Source organism: Osmerus mordax, chromosome 8 (genome assembly GCF_038355195.1).
Source record: "Osmerus mordax isolate fOsmMor3 chromosome 8, fOsmMor3.pri, whole genome shotgun sequence".
Lineage (NCBI taxonomy): Eukaryota > Metazoa > Chordata > Actinopteri > Osmeriformes > Osmeridae > Osmerus > Osmerus mordax.
In genome coordinates this window covers 14,919,000-14,941,888 of record NC_090057.1, presented here as the reverse complement: position 1 = coordinate 14,941,888, position 22,889 = coordinate 14,919,000, and the positions used below count along the sequence as shown (strand labels likewise).

General features: G+C 46.8%; 1 protein-coding gene across 1 annotated transcript in view; it reads left to right on the top strand.

Moving 5' to 3' along the window:
- The window catches only part of galnt14 (UDP-N-acetyl-alpha-D-galactosamine:polypeptide N-acetylgalactosaminyltransferase 14 (GalNAc-T14)), an 80,125-nt gene that overhangs the window by 19,978 nt on the left and 37,258 nt on the right, over positions 1 to 22,889 (top strand). The window lies entirely within an intron of this gene.

Genomic DNA, 22,889 nt, shown 5'->3' with positions numbered 1-22,889 from the left:
CACCCCCACGACACCCCCGTATCACAGTCTCACTGCACGCCTGATAACCACAGCGCTGCAGGATTTATTGTATGTATCTTAACTTTCTTCTTTGTGATGATAAGATGAGTGCACATACTGGAAAGCTGCACCAGAAATGTCTGCCTGTTAGAGACGATTCCTGATTTAGCCACAGAAATCCTGTATACACTTATTGGAGGCCAAGGTGACTTTGTGCTTGGAAAATATTTTATAACTATTTTGACGTCTGTACAGCATTTGCTTAATATTTTTCCCATTTGGTATTTGTACTGTGAATAGACATAGGCCACTAAACTGCCGGCATGTTTCTTTCACAAACAGGTCATACTGTACGTTATCACTTGTGAAGTTATACTAGTTAGTTGTGTTCAAGCACAGTAAGGGGACAGAGCTCATGATCTGTGTTGCCATGACAGTCAGGAAATCACATCTTACCGTAATAGACCCACAATTCCAACCGGCAAAAGAACAAAATGTTACGCAAGCCCAGGCATGTTTATAAGATTGGTTACATATGCATAATGTTCCTCAATATTTATCCAATCCTCCATCACTCCATCCCTCTCCATTAATTGTGTGTGTGTGTGTGCACGCATGTGTGTAGTTAATTGAGATGGACTACCAGTCTTCTAAATCACATGCATAAATTCACCTTCACAAACATTTGTTATTTTCCTGTTATTCTTCCTGCCTCTGTCTGTCTTTCTCACTTTCTCTCTTTCTCTATCTGTCGCTCTCTCGGTCACACTCTTCCATCCTCAACCCCTCTCCTCTGTAAAGAGCAGTTGTGTTGACAGTTAGCAGAGCCGGTGGCAGCCCAAGGTTGTTACCAGTAAATGTCAAGAGAGAGGACCGGCTACTAAAGTCCTGAGACTCTCTCCACCATGCTCACGCTATGACTCCTATCCTTGCATTCAGTAATGCTGACATTCTAAGCCGCCTTTAAAAAGCTCTTAGTAAATGAACAGTGTACGGATGTCAGTTAGCCAATCATCTGGGAATTAATTACTGCATTAGGGCCTGATCTGGTCCTCAGCCGTATTTCCAATACTCCCCTCACAGCAAGCTATCATTCTGCCTTTTAGCTGCTCCCATAATTGCAGTTCTGAAATTTAAACCAGAGCTTTGCCGTAAATCTTCTGAGGTCTCATCCACATGACCGAGATCCCTTTTCCTCTCCTTTTCTCCCCTCTTTTCATCCTCACCGCTCCTCCCATCTCCTCTGTCCTTTACTCCCTCCTCCCCTGTTTTTCTCTCCCCTCTTCCCTCCTCTTTTGCCTCCCATCACCAATCCCTTCCTTTAGGTTTTTGCCCTCTCTGCCCCTCCCATCATTTCCATCCTTTTCTCCTTTCCTTCCCTCTCCTCTATTCTTACCTCTTCTCCTCCACCCTCTTTTTCCTCTCCTTTCCCCCCTCTATCCATCCGTAGCAGGCTGCTCTTCTCGGTGAACCAATTATGCTTGTAAGTTATGAGCGCCGCTCTTAATGGCATCCAAATGGCCGACACGGCCGCAGAGAAACTCCAGATTTGTAAATCAATACCCTGCGTCCGGGCCAGGCGACGGATCGATAGATCTCCATAATGATAGGAAAGCATTCTGCCGAAAGCCCGGGGGCCATTTCTTAACATTGCAATGAACAACACTGCGATCGATGGGATGTATTCAAGTGTACATATCAATTACAGAGAGCGGCTTTCGACAGTCTGTCGTCTAAGTGCAGGCTGTTTGTAGGACGTATTCTAAGAGAGGGGCCATTAGAGGTTTACTGGAGCAAAAACAATCTCAAAGATGTGTTCCCTTGGTTTTATTATTGTTGTAGATGTGCGATAAGTAGATAGGCCTTGTAAATCAGTTCAGACCACCTCTCTAAAACATGTTTGACTTTTTTGTATTCTACACCTTTGGTTTAGCTGTGAATCTTCTAAGACCAGGGTATCTTTTGTAATGGGGCCTTGCAACACAAGACAAAAACATCAAAAAAACTTCACTTGATCAACTTCACTTGACGGCACTTGATGGTGTTTATTCTATCTCTTTCCTGAATCTGTTCGTGGAGATAAAGCACAAGCATCAGCTATTTAGCCATTCATTGATACTTTTGCAGGCAGATAAAGGGTTTAGTGACCGAAAAAACCTCAATGAAATCTCACACACAAGAGGCTATAGTGAACCACACTAAGACTGGAATAGGTGGATCAGGAACTATAGGAGTATAAAAGGGCCTATTTATTGATTTACAGTTTGTGAAATGAACCATATAATTTATATTTAAAGTCGAATCGTGGACACCCATGATATGATGCTGAACTGTTTTGGACATTATCTGTCTTCCCTTATTGAATCAAACTGCTTCGGGTCGAGCTTCATCTGTTGGAGACGCTTTTGCTTTCATGTCCTACATGTTAGAAATCAGCCAATTTAGTCTTGAGTCTTACAGCCAATTATAAAGAAACGCTGACCCTCTCAACCAAACATCACAGTGCTTCCTCCTCTGTTGCTTGTTAGGCCCTCAGGGGAGAAACTTACAGTACCAGTAGAGGAGGGGAGGAAGGGAAGGAAGGAGAAGACAGAGGGGAAGGGAGAACAGGACATTACATGACAGAGGAGGGGAACTGATAGAGGGGTAACAAAAAGAGAATAGGAGTGAAGGAGAGGAGGACTAAAGAGGAGGACAGGCGAGCAGAGAAAAGTAGGAGAGGAGAATTGGACAGTGAGGAGGACAGGAGAAGAAGACAGAAGAGGAGGAGAGGAGAGCAAAGGAGTACAGGAGAGGAGGAGAGGAGAAAAGGACAGTGAGGAAGAGAGAAGGAGACAGGAGAGGAGGAGAGGACAGTTTGAAGGAGAGGAGAGGAGGGAGGGAGGACAAAAGAGGAGATGAGTCTACCAGACCGTGGCCCCTCATCCCTCCACCTAATAGTTTAGCATTAGCAACGGATGTCATCCACTGGGTGACCATCTCTGCAGCCCTAGCTACCATCACCAGGGTGGACCCTTTGTGCTTGTATACGTCCAAACCCAAGTTGTCATGGCAGCAGAGCTTGCCGAGGGCTTCCGTTCCTCCTGATGCTATTTGCTAATTAGGTTAATTTGGCCGCGTTGAGTACGAAGAGGTCGATTAGGACACTAAGAGCACTGACAACAAAAATGGGGGGCAGGGCGGTATCAATTTTTAGCTTAGGGTTAGAGGATGTTAGCCTGGCTCTGCCCTCCTATGTACTTCCGCTCAATTTGGATTTTGCTTCTGTACTAGGTCTGGGATTTCAGTGCATCAGTCGGTTTTCAGAAACACATTTTTTGTAGGTCCAATCAGCGAACAGAGGGAGTGGCTGAAAACGATGACGTTGATTTCGTGCACTACTTTGAGTTGTAGTTCAGTAATGGCCGCGGAGAAAGATGCGAGCAAAGCTATTCTGCGGCTGTGGCAACGCTGCCGAATATCCATAAGTTAAAGCCGAAGCAAGAACAATCCTTGCTGAGTTGTGTTGGTGGTCATGATGTTGCGGCCCTCCTCCCCACGGGGTTCGGGAAAAGTGTGATTTTCCAGCTACGGCAGCTAGCTCCGTGGTGAAGGAGTTGGCTAAGGCGAACGCTAGAGAAGTTAACGCTTGTCAATGGAGCGATCCCAGACCCTCTGTACAAATGAAATGTACGAGGTTAGGAACAGGCAAAGAGGATGTATCAAGTTGGTAGAAATTTGAGTTGGTCCATGTATCAGAGAAGGTTGGATACTAACTTAGGTACTAGACAGTATATTAGATATTTAGACTAGCACATTAAATACACAAGACTAGCCATACTGTACTGTACATCCCCCTTGTAACACCAACCACAGAAAGGCCAGCACTTTGTACTACCCATGGAACAAAAACAACACAACCATTACAGACAGCATTTAAAGCTGCAATGAGCCCCAACCACAACACCATTGAACCGCTGGTGTTAGCGGTGTTGCTAATGCCATTACCCTACTTACCTCAGCACCCTTCAGTTCTTCAATAGGCTTTTAATGTTGTGAGGCTGATGTTGCCTACATACTGATGTGCACGCTTGTACCCCCGTCATCCACACCTTCCTGGTTCATTTCATCTCATTACTGCTGTGTGAGGTTGCGGTAATGTAAAATGCTCTGGCTGCAAAACTACGCCCTTTTTATAAGAATTGGTTGTATTGAACTGTGTTCAACTGTGTGTAAGTGTTCAAACTTATTTTATAGCTTCAGGAATGTACAGGTTGTTACCTTGTCATGTTAGAGTAAGATGATTCAGAATGTTTGTTGTATAAATGTTTCCTGTATATGTGTTGAAGACTGGTGAATAGTCAGTTTGTTCAGAGCAGCATTACCTTGAGCAGTCTGGCTAAACCTACCTGTCGGTATCAGCTAGAGAACACATACACACTCACCCAACATGCCCCACCCCCAACACAGACACACACAGCATCCCTCCCCTTCCACTCACACACACAGGCTGCCCCCACCACACACACCCACATCCCAGCTAGCAGCATGTTAATCCAGACACATGGCCTGTCGTTTTCCCTCAAGTGTCTCTCACTCATACCTTCTCTACATTGTTTATATGAGACAGGCGAGGCCAGATTGACTTTTAATTGTCTGTGTGGCTTCCCTAACTGTTGCTCTAAACGTTCCTATTGGCCCTGGGAGGCCGTGTGACAGGAAGAGTAGAGCGGAACAGGGATGGATGTCAGAATGGGTCTAATGGGTCCTCTGAGAGGCCGAAAGTCCTGGGGCTGGGCTCTTCATTAATATGCCTGACACACAAAAACACACACACACAAACGGATGCCAACCGGATGTCTTATTTGTATATCTTTTAAGTTTACTAGGTTAGTATTGCTCCCATTTTGGCAAATATTTGTATTTCTATATTTTATCTCTGCTTGACGCTCGGCCAATCCCTGGCCGCCGTCATCAGCAGTCACTGCCAGACTCAGCCTCTCTTCCCTCTCAGCATCAGATCTTATTAGAGAATATAGTGTGTATTTGTGTGTATAAGTCTGTGTGTGTGTGTGTGTGTGTGTGTGTGTGTCTGTGAGCAGGACTTTAAATTGGTGACAGCATCCAATTAAGAAACAGGCAGAGAGCTCTCCGACTGACTGCCCACTAAATCAGCTCAGGCAAAGAGACGGACACCCAAACCAAGGACCCGACCCTGAGACCTCAGAAACACTGTACACACGCTCACACATAACACATAACATGCATGCACACAAATACACACAGACATAACACACACAAATAGACACACACACACAAATACACTCTCTCACATACAAATACAATACACACACACATTACACACACACACACATACACACACCCTCACACGCAAACAAACACATCCGTAATACACATCCACATGCAAGTATGCTCAAACACACAAAGACATCTACACCCAGTACACACATACACTCATACACACACATACACAGTCACACCCACAGACACACTTAGACACTCTACAAAACCAATGATGGAAAAACAACTGTGAGACATTTTATAATCTTTACAGGAATACTGACATGTCTGCATGGAAAAGTTCTACAGATATGCCAAAGCTTTTTATCATTCTGGAATGTCATAGTGGGGTACCACAAAGTTTGAGCAATGCACTCTGTGCTTCATTTAAAGTGTGTGTGTGCATTTCTCTGTGTGTGTATGTTTGAGTGTATTACTCTTGCTTGAACACCTGGCCTTCCTGCTTCATGTCAGTGCAGGTACCGTTTCCCAGAATGCATCAGTGTTAGCCTTTGGGCCATTCTGGATGGCCACATGTTGTTGAAGACAGATGAGAGAGGTATAGCACCCCGGAGCAGATTACACAAATGATCACTCCACCTTTGAAATATCACCCTCCCAGACGTGACTAGACGAGAGACACATCCCCAAACAGTATCTTAGATCATATCACACTTCAAGCGGGAAGTCGCTAGCACTAACACTTCCTGCCACCTGACATGCATCATCTGTCCGTCTGTCGGGTGAAATGACGATCAATGACGATCTTTTCGATACAGTTTTTTTTATTCGCTTTGGTACTATTTTCACAAGTAAGGTGTACATTTTCAAAACTCTTAGTACAAAAATCCAAACTGATCACACTTGTAACGCAGCTAGTCATTCTTTCAAAACCTGATGGAATGCTTTCAGTCAGTTGCACATGTTTTCCAGTCCACATAATCATTGTTTCAAACACAAGATTATTGTAATATGTAATGGGAACATTTGGTTTAATCACCGAAACACAACAGTATGATCTTCTTTCAGTTTAGTACTTTTAACAATCAGTTCATCCAACAGCAAACAATGCAAGATACATGTTTCAAATCGGCCTTAGAAGTGCTGAAATTAATATGTTCCAGTACTATGTAGAAGACAGATTGCACAGTTTCACATTAGGCAATACACTTACATTACTCACATTTACATAATACTAACTAATAATTTCCAAAATATCCATCCTATGTGTAATCAAGTGAAGGATCAATGAAGACATCGTCTACAATCATTTGGGCAAATTACGTAGTTTTTACAATTTTTCAGATATAATTGTAACATAGGTATACTTTCTATTATGTAACTAAATGAGAACAAAACTTAACATTTAGAGGCCCCATGCCCACCCCTCTGACCTCTCTGTTGGTGCCCATGCCCACCTCTCTGACCTCTCTGTTGGTGCCCATGCCCACCTCTCTGACCTCTCTGTTGGTGCCCATGCCCACCCCTCTGACCTCTCTGTTGGTGCCCATGCCCACCTCTCTGACTTGTCTGTTGGTGCCCATGCCCACCCCTCTGACCTCTCTGTTGACCTCTCTCATGCCCACCTCTCTGACAGATCCCTTGTCCACGAGCTCTTCCTATTCCTTGCTGTCTATCCTGCTATGTTGAAAGAAATTGCCAGTGTTTACGCCCCCACTTTTACGTATATCTAATGACCAATTGTGGTTACCCCAATCTAAAATCAAGTAGCAATAACGAGTATTCATCATGTGTGGTTAATTTATATGTTCGTACAAAAACACATTTTATTTCTTAGTTTTCAAAATCAATATACTGTTTATTGCTGAAATGAAAATATATAGGTTTACCAAACGGTTCAGTGATTAACCATTAAGATCAGTTGGATTAAGTGTTGGTCAAATGTATTTACGCAAATTAGATGAGAAGCATATCAAAAGTATTGTGAGAATTGCATTGTGAAAGACAATTACTTCATATGAAAGATATTTCTTTGATGACACACTGATTAGGTGTGGTGAAAAAGTGATTTTTGTGCATTGTACTTTGTCAATTGAACATGTGATTACATGTTTGAAAAAACAAACTTTTTGATGATCTGCTTTGAGTTTTGTACTAACAGTTGTGAGGTTTTACCACATACTTGTGAGAATAGTACCATAGTGAATAAAAAAAACTGTAACTTCTCACGTCGTGCTATGTTGCTAACATCAATATGTTGTCAGTAAGGAGTCGGAGGAGAGAATTGAACCCACAACCTTGCTATTTTCAAGCTCCATGCTCCACCAGCCTCTGACTGTGTATGATCCTCCCCCCTGTGTCTCTGTGGAGACTTCTGTCTGCTGGAGCACATAGCCCAGCTCTGGATATAGTAACTAGGACAGTGTTGCTCGGTACCTGTGGGGCCCCGGCCTGGAGATCCCCTAGGGGCCTACATGGTTACTCATGCACGCACGTGTACACACACACCTGTGCATTGGCATACAGTATGTGCACACACACGCAAATACACACACACATGAGAAGAGGCTGGGACTCTGCTCTACAGGGCTATTGGATGGTGTGTGATGCAACCTATTAAAGGAAGACGAGAGGCCAGGGACTGTACGATGAGAGAGAGGGGGTGTGTGTGTGGGTTGGGGGTTAGGGGAGGGCCTTGGGGGCACACAATTATGCTCAGATGGGTACGTGAAAGGACTGTGTGTGTGTGTGTGTGCTGAGGGAGAGGGGTGGGGGGGGGACGAGTGAGAGTGTGACCAGGGGTCTCATTTATAAAACTGTGCGTAGGATTCTTACAAAAATTGTATGTACGCCCAAAAGCCTAAAATGGCGTACGCCAAAAAAAATCTGATTTATAAAACCGTGCGTACGCACACCTGTAAGCAATGTTCCCTTTATAAATCACAGACTACCCACAAGTGTGCGTACGTGAATCTGCATTTTACCCCGCCCTGAACACGCCCATTTTTAACCATAAATGGTCAATGCAAAGCACCTCATGAATGCTAATCCAGTATATTAATGAGCCTGGCATGCGATTGTTCTTCACGGTGAATCATGGCACATGACAACTTCTCAGACACTGTTAACCTATTGGTGGAGGCCCGAAAACCACATTATTTGGTGGCCGTTGGATCACCAATAATAAAAAAAACAGTGCGAGTGGCGTCAACTGTGCCAGTGATACCGCAAATCGAGATACAATTTGAAAACAAAAGTGTTTTGTTATGAACAAGTAGTCTATTGAAGTCTGGACTGATAACGATGACGTAGAGTGTAGCGATTGCGCGGGATCTTAACGACTGTATTTCCAGTTTTTGACATATGATGATATATGCACAGTATTAAAGAAATATATTTAGTTATACAATGTGTTCTGCAGTTATCTAAAGGTAGGATATGTGATGTTATCCTGTATTCCATGCAGTCGGGCTCGGGCATCTCCCCCTCCTACATCCCGTAGTGGACAATCTGATGGTGAGACATACAGTGCTGAATTTTGATTAAAAATTTGAGTTGGATTGTACAAGGTGTTTATGGAACAATTATCAGTCAGTACAAGCGCAAATAACACTGCTGGATTTAATCTTCATGATAATTATGAAACCGAGTGAAAAAAACGTGTGTAAGGAAAACAAAATATATAAATATTACGAGTAATGTTCTTCCCACATTCACTTTCTGCAGTCTGACTATAGTACGGTCATCTGCGTCATCAATTCTAACTGCTTCCAAAATGTGCGTAGGCCTACGGGAGGGTCAGAGTTTGCGTGGAGGACCGCACATTCTCCCGTCAAGTTTGTTTTTTATAAATCACAACCTTTGCGTGGAAAGTGGCGTACGCACATTTTCAGCCCCGTTTTGTACGTACGCAAGCTTTATAAATGAGACCCCAGGTGATTGTTCTGGGCTTCAGACTCTATCCCATTCTGAGCGAATTGTTGTAGGGCGTGTGTGCAGGTGTATGAATTTTTGTGTGCGTCTGTGTGTAATTTGTGTGTGCGTCTGTGTGTGCAAGACCTGCATTAATGAAAATAATGATCATGAACATGCTGACCTCCATGATACTATAGAAGGCAGCCAACGCTCTGTTTCTCTGATTCAGGGATGAGTAGTAAAAATCATTGCATGTTAAAACTAAGTCCAGTATTATGAATGGAATATAACCGATTCAGAGAGGTAGCAGTCACATAAATATGGATGAGGTAACCATACTGTACATTAATACCGGTAGGAACGTAGGTACAGTTATCCACTTTCTCCTACTGAGTGGGAGGCATGACCCATTTCCATGATGGGGCCTTCGTTGTCAGCCTCTCAGCTAACCTATCGATTTGTTTTGAAAAAGTATGTTTTTCCTTTTCACAAAAGGTCGTTTCTCAGTCGTTTCTCATCAATACATATATTTAGAATCAGGGATGCATTCATCATATGTTTACGACATATAGGGGTAGTGTAGGAGGGAATGTAGGAGGGGTGTGAGGGCGGGGTGAGAACAGGAGGGGGTGGGCAGAGTAAGCGAGTGAGGGAGGAAGTATGGGAGAAAGAGATGGTGGCCAGGGTGAGAGAGGAAGGGTAGTGAAGAGGGTGGAGGGTAAAAATGGATGACATAGCGACAGCAAGCAGGGAATATCACACACAGATCACAGAAGAACACATGGCAGCTCTCCCTCACCCCTTCGCTCCCAGGCTTTGCCTCAGTGGGGAAGCTTCCAGACTTCAGGTGCACTTGATTTCGCTTCAAAGACATCCCTTCTCCAAGGCAGTCCTCAGCCAGTCCCCCAGACGTCCGCTGCTATCGGCCCCCTGCCTCCACTCTCGGTACTGATAGACCATCAGGGTGTGTTAGAAACACCCTGGCTGCTCTCTTCAGGATAACATATGGCTCTGTCTGTTCTCCAGGTCCACCCTCTCCAACCCCCTTCACGCCCACAGATTGCTTAATTCATCACCGTGCAGAAACTGCTTTAAAGGGAGCGCGGCGTGGAGGCCACAGATTCATTGTGTCGGAGCCTCGGAGTGGAAAAACTCTCTCCCTGCGCAGCGAAGCCACATTTATCTTATCCGGTGAATTTCCACAGTGTTGCAGCCCTTCCGCTCTACCCAGGTAGCTGTTGTTTGTGTGTGTGTGTGTGTGTGTGTGTGTGTGAGTGTGTGTGTGTGTGTGTGTGTGTGTGTGTGTGTGTGTGTGTGTGAGTATATGTGTGTGTGCATGTGTGTGTGGGAGAGAGACAGAAAGCATAAACAGCATTCCCACTGCATATGATTATGAGAAGCCTGTACATAATGCAGACCTGGGGCTGTCCAAGAGTAAAATATTGTTTCCTGCCTCTTAAACACACTCAAACACCCTCTTACCACCCACCAACAGTCCCTGGGGTACTCACACACACACACACGTTTGCTGAGGATTACTCATTCCGCTCCTCTCCTCTCAAAGTATTTCACACTAGAACCTTATCAGATAATTCACACTAAAATGCATGTTACCTCTCCTCCTTTTTCTTCTCCTTTCCTTCTCTCCTCTCCAGTCCTCTCCTGTTCTCTCATCCTGTCCTCTCTTCTTCAGTCCTCTCCTGTCCTCCCCTCCTCTCATCCAGTCCTCCCCTCCTATCCTCCCTTCCTCTCCTCCAGTCCTCTCCTCCTGTTCCTTCCTGTCCTCCAATCCTCTCCTCCCCTCGTCTCCTCTCCTCCAGTCCTTTTCTCCTGTCCTCTCCTCCAGTCATCTCCTGTCCTCATCCCCTCCCCTCCTCCATTCCTCTCCTTCTGTCCCCTCCTCCAGTCCTCTCCTCCAGTCCTCTCTTCCTCTCCTCCAGTCCTCTCTTCCTCTCCTCCCCTCCTCTCCTCCCCTCCTCTCCTCCAGTCCTCTCCTGTCCCCTCCTCTCGACCAGTCTTTTCTCCCCTCCTCCCCTTGCCTACTCTCCTCCTGTCCCATCCTATCCTCCTGTCCCCTCCTCTTCTCCAGTCCTCTCCTCCAGTCCTCTCCTCCAGTCCTCTCCTCCTGTCCTCTCCTCTCCTGTCACCACATAGAGCAGTCTTTGCTCCTCGTTTGATTAGTCAGATGGAAATCCTCAGAAAAGCAGGTAAAGGAGAGACAGACAGAAAAAGAGATAAAGAGACTTACAGAGGGGAAAATAAATACATCTGCTCATGGTGAAATGGAATAGCAATGTATTAATCTCGTTCTGTTTAAATGTGATTCAGGGTCTGTGAGCTCAGTCACTCAGAGAAATGAACAGCATCTTATTTTACCATGTCAAGGTAGGTCAAGGTATCTTTATTTCGTACCCGTAGGTAAAATTGTTGGTTGGCTGGTTTACACAATGTTCTTGCATCTTACTATAGCACATAACTGGCAGGCTGGTTTGATACCCGGTTGTGGGTGCATAATTTGTTCAAAACCTTTTTGTCTACATCTATATTGTTGTTGAAAGGTTGTGCTTGATGGCAACAGTCCTGATATATCACCCCTCTGTAAAAAGGCAGACAGAATTTTCTCACAACGGGCCCTATCTTGCACTTTGTCAACGACGCAAGTATCATTCCTAGTTTGCACTCGACGCAAAGCGGACTTTTCCCTCCACAGACGCACGTCGAAATGACCTTGCGCTCCCGTGGGCGGTTCAGCGAAAAAGGAGGCGTGTTCCGGCGCAAACGTTCCCTAGTGCTATTTTGCAGTTTCCGAAAAACAATTCCGCCACTGACCAGGAAAAACGTGGTCTAAAGTCAATGGCGCATTATTCAGATGCTATTTTAAGGGCGCAAGCTTAGTCCGTGCGCACTGCTGGCGAGGCCAGGGTCTTCTTTCTGCGAAGCTACGTTATATTGTTTTGATTTATGGCGTGTTACATTTCTTCAATGATTATAAACAGATTTTCATGAGAAATCTCTATGTATGTGAACATGATTTGTAACAATTGTTGCAATTTTCTCCCACGCCTGTTTAACCGAAGCTAATTTGGGTGGGTTTCTTCTCCCATCTCCATCAGAATCAGAATTTGGTTTATTCGCCATGTAGCCTATTTTACACAAACACGGAATTTACTGTGGCAGGAAGGTGCAAACAATAAACAAATATGGGTCTTAAATTAAGTAAAAAAGTACAATTTAAAAAATAAAATATAGGGTAGGCTATATAAAAATAAGAATAAGAATTTGAATGAGTAGTATGAGCAGGCAATTTAGTGCAATGACAAAACTGCTCTGCCTTTCCCTTACAATGTCACTTCTCTATCTGTTACGGCACTGACTAGAACGTCGGTCTCCGCTGTGAACCGCTCCTGGCATGCGGCTGGCAAATCCGCCGTTATAATAGCAATCCCATGGAACAAGCGCTGCTCTTAAAGGGAATGTGAGATGACGCTCTGATTGGTGTTTTGCACGTTATGCCCAAACCACACCCATTAGTAATGTAGCTACTTCGGACCTACCCATTTTAGATTTGCGCCAGGCGCAAAGTCATTTATCCCGCCGGCAAAATAGCAACCGAGCCGGAGTCCCGCCCACAAAGTTACTTGCGCTTTGCGTTTTGATACTTGCGTTTCAGATCGTTAAAATAGGGCCCAACATCTCACTGTTTATAAATTGTCTTCAGAGGGACTGTGTGAATGTTCATGAATGTTTAAAATACCATTAAAGTTGCAGATAGATGATTAGAACTATTTTGGTCTCTCTCTCTGAAGAATGAGGCAATGTTGTGCATGTGTGTAGCGTTTGCATTTGCATGCGTTTGTGTGTCCGTGCATTTGTGTGCATGAATTGTTGTTGTTGTTGTTGTGTGTGTGTGTGTGTGTGTGTGTGTGTATGTGTGTCTGCGTCTCTGTGTGTGCATGTTTGTGTGTGTGAGGGGGGATGCATGATTGTGCCTGAAGGCAGAGACATTTGATGAAGATCCTGTTTCAATGCATTTGCAATTCCCTGTGAATCTGAGAGAGAATCTGGAAGATTCTATCTTCTCATATTATCTGGGACACAGTGTAGCATATGTGTGTGCGTGTGTGTGTTGTAGGGTCTATTTTATTTCAGTTAAAATAAAGAAAAAACAATTTCACATCAAGAACATATTATACAAAAGTATTTATATAATAAATTGGGATTTGTTTCTGTATCGAAGAGAAATGACTGAAACCCTACTGCACAGGTCAGATATGGAAGCAGAATCCCTCATCGGTGAAGGGATGCAAATACTGTCCCTACACACTTGTCTTTACCATCCAGACTTGCTACCAGAGCTCTGGTGTGGCTTCAGCATGAATGATGCACTGAACCTGTAATTGTTCATTGATGCCAATGGCAGAAAAAGTGCGGTACACATGAGCAAGATGTGTCCATGACCTCTGTTGACCTCTCCAAAGCCTTCAACACTTTGAACTTTTTTGGAAGGTCCTCGTTTGATACGTCTGCCACCGGGGAAACGTGTGAGCTTGCCGTGCCTTTTCCTTTAACGGGTGAGGAAACCGGGCTCCTGGGGCCCAGTTGTACCGCAGGGATCTCTTAATGTTTAAGGTCTTCGTCCCATGTGGGACCTTTGCTTTTATGAAGGCTCCAATCTGCTACAGAGCGGAAATCGTTACGCTAGAGTTGAACTGCGCACACAGGGAAAACCCTTTCTTCTCATATTTCTTTGGTGACTTTTGTTATTGCATTTTTGGGCATTGTCACCTTGAGCCGGCCCGCCATCCTCCCATCCTCCCATCCCCTTTCCATCATGGCATAGCAATCTGCTCTTCCTGTTTAAGTTTGCTGGCTCTGAAATGGTGAGGATTCCTTTCGCTCGGTCAGATGCAAGTTCTGTTCGATTGTTTTGTGTTTTAATTTGACGTGAGGATTGATTCGGCCCCTAGATGAAGCTGATTAGGAGACATTTTCAGGCAGTTGTTTCGATTCTCGCCGAATCACTGGCGTACCAATTCGCCTAATAACTTGGAGTCTGTGGAGAGTGGTGATTCCCTTCAATTGTTTAATTTGGGTCGGGTCTCATGCGGTCCAACTTTTACCACACTACCATCTCTATTTGCATTAAAAGTTGCATGCAGACAAGCAGGCTATTGCACTGTGAACTGCTCCACTGGCATAACAATGCACACCACTCTCTTTTCCTACATCATAATTGATTTGGCCGACTGGATATGTTCTTAACCCGTACAGGTACTTTGAAAATACAAAGTAATTTCAATTAGAACTGAGAATTGCCAGATTCTTCGGTGTCAAACTTTCCTCCAGAAGTTTGGAGAACGCTTCTCAGTTGTTTTTTTTACATTGTCCAAGACAAGTATTTTCTCAACTTTATGTAGCGTGAAAACACTAGCGTTGGCCAATCGGATTGGTTTCTTGTTTCTTGTGACGTAGCAACGTAGCATTTCTAGGTTTTAAAATTTCAAGATGGAGGATAAACTTATCGTATGTGTCTGCACACCCAGTTCTGTTCAGAACAAAGTCACTAATGTGACAAGCCTGAATTTAAAGATTACATTAAATTAATAATGCATGGTGCATGGTTGCCGATGTCGTCAGTGTTCCTAGTGTGTTTTTATAGCTTACTTTTAAATTCAGTCTCATCACATTACGTGACTGTTCTGTGCCACTGCTAGCTCGCTAGCCCAGCCGACAAACGACTGGTTGAGTGACCGGTGGCGTAACATGTATTCTACTGTAATCTTGCACTAGTAAAAATTCGGTATTTTTACATAAATGTTGTGTAAAAGTGGTATTTTGATCGATATTGTGAGTACATGAACCCAAGTCTGCATGCTTGGCCATGACTACAACAGTGACCTTAGAGAACTACAACTCTCTATTAACTTGTCTAACACGTCCCGAGCGTGGGGCCCTGTGGGAAGGCAAGCGGTGCAGAGCGTTAAAAAACGCTGCAGTTTGAACACACCGTAACGCTTACCCTTCCCAGGTAGCACATATCCCATGAGTGGGGCCAAGCCAGCGCTGTCCAGGGTGCTGAACCAGGCACCTGTTTGGCACCTGCTCCAGACTAATGACAAACAGGTCTGTGCTCCAGTGGCTCTCTCTCCCTGGACGCCCAACCCCAAGCACCCGCCCCCTCCCCCCTCGGAGCAGCTGTGAGAGCTTGCAGCAGAATAACGCCGTCCCTGTTATGTTGGACCAACTGGCTACTGGTGTGTGGACCCAAATGCACGACTCCACTGAAGGTATGGTTGTCTGGTTTATTGAAACTGGGGTGAAGGAGAACGAAGGAGATCCGGTGGGGCAGGCAGTTGTGGCTGGCAGGAAGGTGTGGCAGGCAGGCTGATGAACCGGAGGATGTGGTCTGTAGCAGGCAGAGAGAAAACAGGATATTAAGATGGACTAGATATATTACCATAGACTAGCAGCCGATACTAACTTCTGGATGAAGCGTTGAACTGGCGATGAGTGACTGGTAAACCGGGGTTGAAATACTGTGGTGCTGATGAGGGGATGGGTTGCAGGTGTGTCAATTACACAGGAGAAATGAGGTATGGCATGAAACCTGGAGCCGGCACATGGGGAAAACAGAAACCCTGGCCCGGACCCGCCCCCTGGCGCCCAGCGCCCGTCCAGCGGCACCGGGATGGGCACGGCGAAAGTCCCGGATCAGGGCAGGGTCCATGATCCGGGAACGAGGAACCCAGCAGCGTTCCTCTGGACTGTAGCCCATCCAGTCCACCAGGTATTGGAAACCCCGGCCGCGGCGGCGCACATCCAGCAGCCAACGCACGGTGTAGACGGGATGACCGTCCACCATCCGGGGGGGCGGAGGGGCAGGGTCGGGAGGGCAGAGAGGACTGGAGGACACAGGCTTGAGATGGGAGACGTGGAACACCGGGTGGACCCGGAGAGAGGAGGGAAGCTTCAGCCGGACAGCACAGGGGTTGATGACCGACTCCACCTCAAAAGGACCCACGTATCGGGGTGCAAGCTTACGGGAGTTCACTTTGAAGGGCAGGTTCTTGGCCTGAAGCCAAACCCTTTGTCCAGGGGTGTATGTCGGAGCAGGGGAACGGCGACGATCGGCCAGGCGCTTGGATGAGGCAGCTTCCATCTCCTGGTTGACGCGTTCCGTTTGGCCATTGGTCTGGGGATGGAACCCTGAGGATAGGCTGACCATTGCCCAAACGGCCTCCACACCTGGGACGTAAACTGGGGCCCTCGGTCAGATACGATGTCCAGAGGGATTCCATGAAGGCGGAAAACATGGCTGACCAGGAGATCAGAGGTCTCTCTGGACGACGGGAGCTTGGGTAGGGCAGCAAAGTGAGCAGCCTTGGAAAACCGGTCAACTATGGTGAGAACAGTGGTCATGCCATTGGATGGAGGAAGGCCGGTGACAAAATCTAGGGCAATGTGGGACCAAGGGCGGCTTGGTACCGGCAGCGGGCGCAGAAGTCTAGCTTGTGGACGAGAGGAGGTCTTGTTCCGTGCACAAGTGGTGCACACTGAGACAAACGAACGGGTGTCAGACGTCATTGTGGGCCACCAGAAGTGCTGTTGGAGGAAGGCCAGGGTGCGGGTAATGCCTGGATGGCAGGTGAGGCGGGTGGAGTGGGCCCACTGGAGAACTTGAGTGCAAACGGAGTCAGGAACAAACAGGCGGTTTTGGGGTCCCGTACCTGGGTCTGGCTGTTGTTGCTGTGCCTGAGTGACCAACGACTCAACCTCCCATGACACAGTAGCAAGAAGGCAGGTGGGAGGCAAGATGGGCTCAGGAGGGGAGTCCCTTTCGTCTGGAGCATGCAAGCGGGAGAGGGCATCCGGTTTGGTGTTGCGGGACCCCGGACGGTAGGTGAGGTGTAAATTGAATCTGCAAAAAAACAGGGCCCACCGCGCTTGGCGAGGGTTGAGGCGTTTTGCTGACTGAAGGTAAGTAAGTAAGACTTTATTTATATAGCACATTTCATACAAGAATTGTAGCTCAAGGTGCTTTACATAAAATCAATAAAAACAATAATACAAGTGATAAACAATTCAAACAAAAATAAAAATCCCAATAAGATCTCTGTTCAAGAGAGAAAACAACTTTAACTAGAGAGGGTACAATTTCTGGGGAAATTGTAGGGTGTGCTTGCTTGCGTCGGTTGTACAGGGGTCCGTTTTTGAATGACATTTTTACAACTGATATTTCTGTATATTTTATATAAAAATGCATACTTATTATTTATAAAGATTACATAGATTTAAAAGCATTTTTTTTGCTGCTCATTTACAACTGAAAATACGAGTGAAGTGTAGAATGAAATAGATGTCTTCTCATTTCCCCTGCAAGAGGCAGCCTCATCGTTGAATCAAAACCAATACATTTGTCAGACCGGTGTAAAAATTGACCTAATCTCTATGACTTAAACGTCATTTTAAGTTTTTCCCTTCTCATGATATTTTCAGGCATTTAGCCTACTCATTGCATTCATTCATTAATAAAGAACCCCCTTTGAAGATTATTCTACGACGTTACCCGGCAGTAGAAGATGGAATCGCGATTCAAACAGTACCATCTGCTAACTGAAAATATGCCCCCCAAAACGTAAATAAGCTTGACATTTATTTAGTGGAAAATCGCTCATTCATAAAAAGCTCACTGGTAGCGATCATTGTCAGTAACAACGCAAAATGCGATATAGCCCTGTGTGGAGAAGCTGCCCCGGTAAATTGTACTACTACGGTACAGTACTAGACTACTGCTGTGTTCGTCTTGGTAGCGATTGCGTTGGTTGAATTGGATTTAACGTTCCGTTGTACAGTTTAGGCTGAAATTATTTATTTTCATGAAAAGGATTCACAACGTTTAGGCTGTGGCAATGAAGTTCAGGTTAGTAGTTAGATAGACTTTTGATTTAAGTAAGGGGAGTGCCGAACATGTTCTGTCGCCGTTTGACTTCCTAAACAGATGTTTTTGTAGTGTGTCTCGCGTAAGCTACAGCGTTGCAGTGAGCTACACTGGTTTGAAACCACAGGTAATGGTAATTTCACCAACAAATCGTTTTCTAATGTCAGAATAAATCCTACAACGAAAATGTATATGTGAGGAATGTTTATTTTAACGATTGAAAACAGATAACGCTACATCATAGACCACTGTAGTACGTGTTGCCCGGGCAACACAGGCTAATGTCATGATGCTAATACTTCAGTGAAATAGTAGACTACTGTTTCCGAAAGTAGATGTACTTCCTTAATAATATCAGCTTATATTGTACATTACACATCACAATTGTGTGTCATATCACAAAGTAAAATGAGTAAATAGTTATCACCCTGGCCTCTTTTCTTGTGGCGTTTCTGCAGCTGTCTTGCAGTAAAGCTATAGTTAGCCTAGCTATCCCCCAAGTTAACAGATGCGAAACGAATGTTCTGCCAAAGGTAGTCACGCGTGTTTTCGTGACGTTAGTGACGCAGTGACGTTAGTAACATCAGTGACTGTGGCTAGCAAATTAGCCACCGTTAGCTTCACTTTTCGCCACAAAAACTTAACTTAAGCCTAAACCATGCAACGGAACGTAAATTCCAATAGAAGCAACTCAATCGCTACCAAGACGAAACTTTTGACACCTACGTTGTCTATGTAGGCCAAATATTGACTGAGTTTTAGGGGGGCAAAAAGAAATAAAAAAAATAATAATAATATATATGTGAGACAACAAAGGTTGTGCCCTTGCCAAAGGCAAAGCACACCCAAAAAGTAGGAAAACCCTTTTGAGATAAAATTACTTAAATGCTTCGGTAAAAAGGTAGGTTTTAAGCTGTCTTTTAAAAATGTCTAGAGTGTTTGCTTCCCTAATATTTATGGGTAATTTGTTCCATAGTTTTGGGGCGTAATTGACAAAGGCCGAATGTAGCCAGCGAAGGTAGGAGAGGTTCTTGTGGTCTGTCCAAACTACAAAGGGCTGGTCAGAACCCTCCAGCCAGTGGCGCCACTCCTCCAACGCCAGCTTCATCGCCAGCAGCTCCTTGTTCCCGACATCGTAGTTCTTCTCGGCGGACATGAGCTTGCGGGAGAAGTAAGCACAAGGGTGCAGCTTCTGGTCTGGGGGGAATCATTGTGACAGGATGGCTCCCACTCCAGTGTCTGAGGCATCAACCTCAACCACAAATTGTAGTGTGGGATCAGGCTGAGTGAGGATTGGGGTGGAAACTAATCGTCGCTTTAGCTCCTGGAAGGCAGCCTCTGCCTCCGGGGTCCACCTGAAGGGTGTGGATGTGGACGTGAGGGCTGTGAGTGGAGCAGCGACCTGGCTGTAGTTCCTGATGAAGCGGCGATAGAAATTGGCAAACCCCAGGAAGCGTTGGAGCTGCTTCAGGTTGCTCGGCAAAGGCCATTCTGTTACGGCCATCACCTTGGCTGTATCCATCTCCATCCGCCCTTTGGAAGTTACATTGCCCAGGAAGGATATGGAGGATGCATGGAACTCACATTTCTCTTGTTTGATGAATAACCGGTTCTGGAGGAGGCGTTCAAGGACTTGACAGACATGTTGAGTATGTTCATGGAGGGATCGGGAGAAAATGAGGATGTCGTCGAGGTAGACAAAGACAAACCGGTTAAGCATATCACGGAGGACGTCATTTACCAGGGCCTGGAACACTGCAGGTGCATTGGAGAGTCCACAAGGTATTCAAAGTGGCCCAGCGGAGTGTTGAAAGCCGTCTTCCACTCGTCCCCCTCCTGGACGTGCACCAAATGGTAGGCGTTACGCAGGTCCAACTTGGTGAAGACGGAGGCATCCCGGAGGGGAACGAATGCCGAGCTGAGGAGCGGCAGGGGGTACGTATTCCGGGTGGTGATGGCTTTCAAGCCCCGGTAGTCTATGCAGGGTCGCAGCCCTCCATCTCTCTTCCCTACAAAGAAAAATCCCGCCCCCAGTGGGGAAGAGGACGGACGGATGAGGCCTGCTGCTAGCGAATCCCGGATGTAAGATTCCATGGCCTCAGTTTCGGGACGGTAGAGGTTATAAAGACGCCCGCTAGGGAGGGGCGCGTCTGGGAGAAGATCAATGGCAAGGTCATATGGGCGGTGGGGTGGCAGGGACAGGGCATCTTGTTTACTGAATACTGGCGCAAGGTCGTGGTACTCCTGTGGTACTGTGGACATGTCTGGAGGAGCCACAGAGGTGGGGGAATCGGCAGGGTCCGGGGTGGCAGCCGACCCGAGACAGCGCTGGAAGCAGTGACTGCCCCATGAAGTAATATCCCCGGTAACCCAGTTGATGTGGGGATTGTGGAGCTGCAACCAGGGGTATCCCAGCACAAGAGGTGACAGTGGGAAGTCGATGACATGGAGTTGGATTGTTTCGTGGTGGTTGCCAGCAAGGAGTTTGAGAGGAGCAGTTTGTTGCTCAATGTGGGCGATCCTTTGGCCGCTTAGCCCTCTGTCTACCACAGGTGGACTGACGGGTTCACAGTCCAATCCCAGTTGCCTGGCCATCTCCCGGTCAATGAAGTTGCCGTCAGCTCCCGAGTTGGTCCAAGCCCTCATGAGGGCTTGGACCAACGTAGAGACTGTGCGCCATGTGAGTGTGACACCAAGGGTTGAACGCGGAGGGGATGAGCAGGCTCGACCCGTCAGTACCTCCCCTACTACTGGCAGGCCCGTTCGTTTCCCGGGCGAGTAGGGCAGGTGGCCACCAGGTGTCCAGGTTGACCGTAGTAGAGACAGGCACCCTCGGCTCTTCTGCGTGCCCGCTCCTCAGGAGTCAACCTTGCACGCCCGAGCTGCATGGGCTCAGGCTCACTGTTCAGATGGGTACCAGGGGATGCCGGTGCTCGAGGCGGAGGTGACTGTGGGCGTCTAAGGGGGGACAAGGGACGTGGCTGGGAGCGAGGAACCCTTTCACGGCGGCGCTCACGGAGCCGGTTGTCCAACCGAATAGACAAGGAGATGAGCTGTTCCAGGTCGGTTGGTTCGTCCCGGGAGGCCAACTCATCCTTCATGGTCTCAGTCAGTCCCTGGTGGAAAACGGCCCGCAGCGCGACATCGTTCCAGCCGCGAGTGTCCGGAACTCTATGGTGTAATCGACCACACTGCGGAGACCCTGACGGAGTGACGTGAGGCGCTTCCCAGGATCCGGCCCCCCTTCAGGGTGATCAAACACCTTCAGCAGCTCTCATATGAGGAGCTCAGCGAGCCCCCGGTGGTCCACACCGCGGTGGCCCAGGAAAGCGCCCTTCCAGACAGAGCACTGATCACATAGGCTATCCTTGCCTTGTCTGTGGGATAGGATGACGGTTGCTGTTCGAATACCAGGGAGCACTGAAGCAGGAATGGACGACAATGTCCTGGCTCACCGGTGAAGCACTCTGGGGCTGTGACATGGGGTTCTCGGTGGTAAGGAGCAGCGACAGGCGGGGACTCGGCCGGAGGAGCAGGAGAGGCCTGGGGAGGCTGTAAGGACCCCAGGGCAGCCAGGACTTCTCCCGCGAGGGTGCGGGAGAGGTTCTGCATGGTTTCCTCATGACGTGCCAGTACTGCACCTTGGTGGCCGAGTACCCTGCGAACAGGATCGGTGTCCGAGTCGGCTGGGTCGCTCATGGCCAGTTCAAACTGTTAAGTTGGACCAACTGGCTACTGGGGTGTGGACCCAAATGCACGACTCCACTGAAGGTATGGTTGACTGGTTTATTGAAACTGAGGTGAAGGAGAACGAAGGAGATCCGGTGGGGCAGGCAGGTGTGGCTGGCAGGCAGGTGTGGCAGGCAGGCTGATGAACCAGAGGATGTGGTCTGTAGCAGGCAGAGAGAAAACAGGATATTAGGATGGACTAGATATATTACCATAGACTAGGAGCCGATACTAACTTCTGGATGAAGCGTTGAACTGGCAATTACACAGGAGGAATGAGGTATGGCATGAAACCTGGAGCTGGCACATGGGGAAAACAGAAACCCTGGCCCGGATCAGGCCGGGGACATAACAGTCCCTCAATGTCCTAAAGTCCTCCCGATATCCGGTGGGTATCTTGTCCTCCGAACTACATCTGTTCTCTTAAGGCGGAATTCTACTACTCCGACTCCGTTACGGACAGACGGACGGACGGAGTTGGACGGATTGGTTGAATTTATAGTACTCCGAGGGCTGTGGGTGCGGAAAACAATTCACCACCAGAAGAGTAGGTGGCGCAACGTTTTTTTGTAAGTCGTCGTCGAGTGTTTATTTACCTAGGTTGGAGCAAATTTACAAATTTGCCGTTTCATCAATAAAATAAGCACATTTTCAGCAACTACACTGCCCATTTCTCGTCCCATTTTAATTCAGATGCTGATTTACATGTACTGTTTAGATGAAATATGAATTGTGAAAACTTACAGAAATGGCGGTCAAAGGATTCTGTTTGTCCTGTTTATCACGGCAACCCCGCCCATGACGCAAGAGGTTCTTAATACGGACCAATCACAGCCAAGGAGTATCCGTAAAATGATGGACGGACAGACGGATAGTCAGGAAAATCAGGAGGTGCACATAGAGCTCTCCGAGGGGCTCGGAGAGGGCTCGGAGAGGGCGTTCCATGTCGGAGAGGGCGTTCCCTGTGTCCGTGAAAACGGAGTAGTATAAATCGGCCTGTAGTCCTACACTCTCCACCTCTCATCACCATACTGAATTGTCCTGTAGTCTGGAGACTGCAGCACAG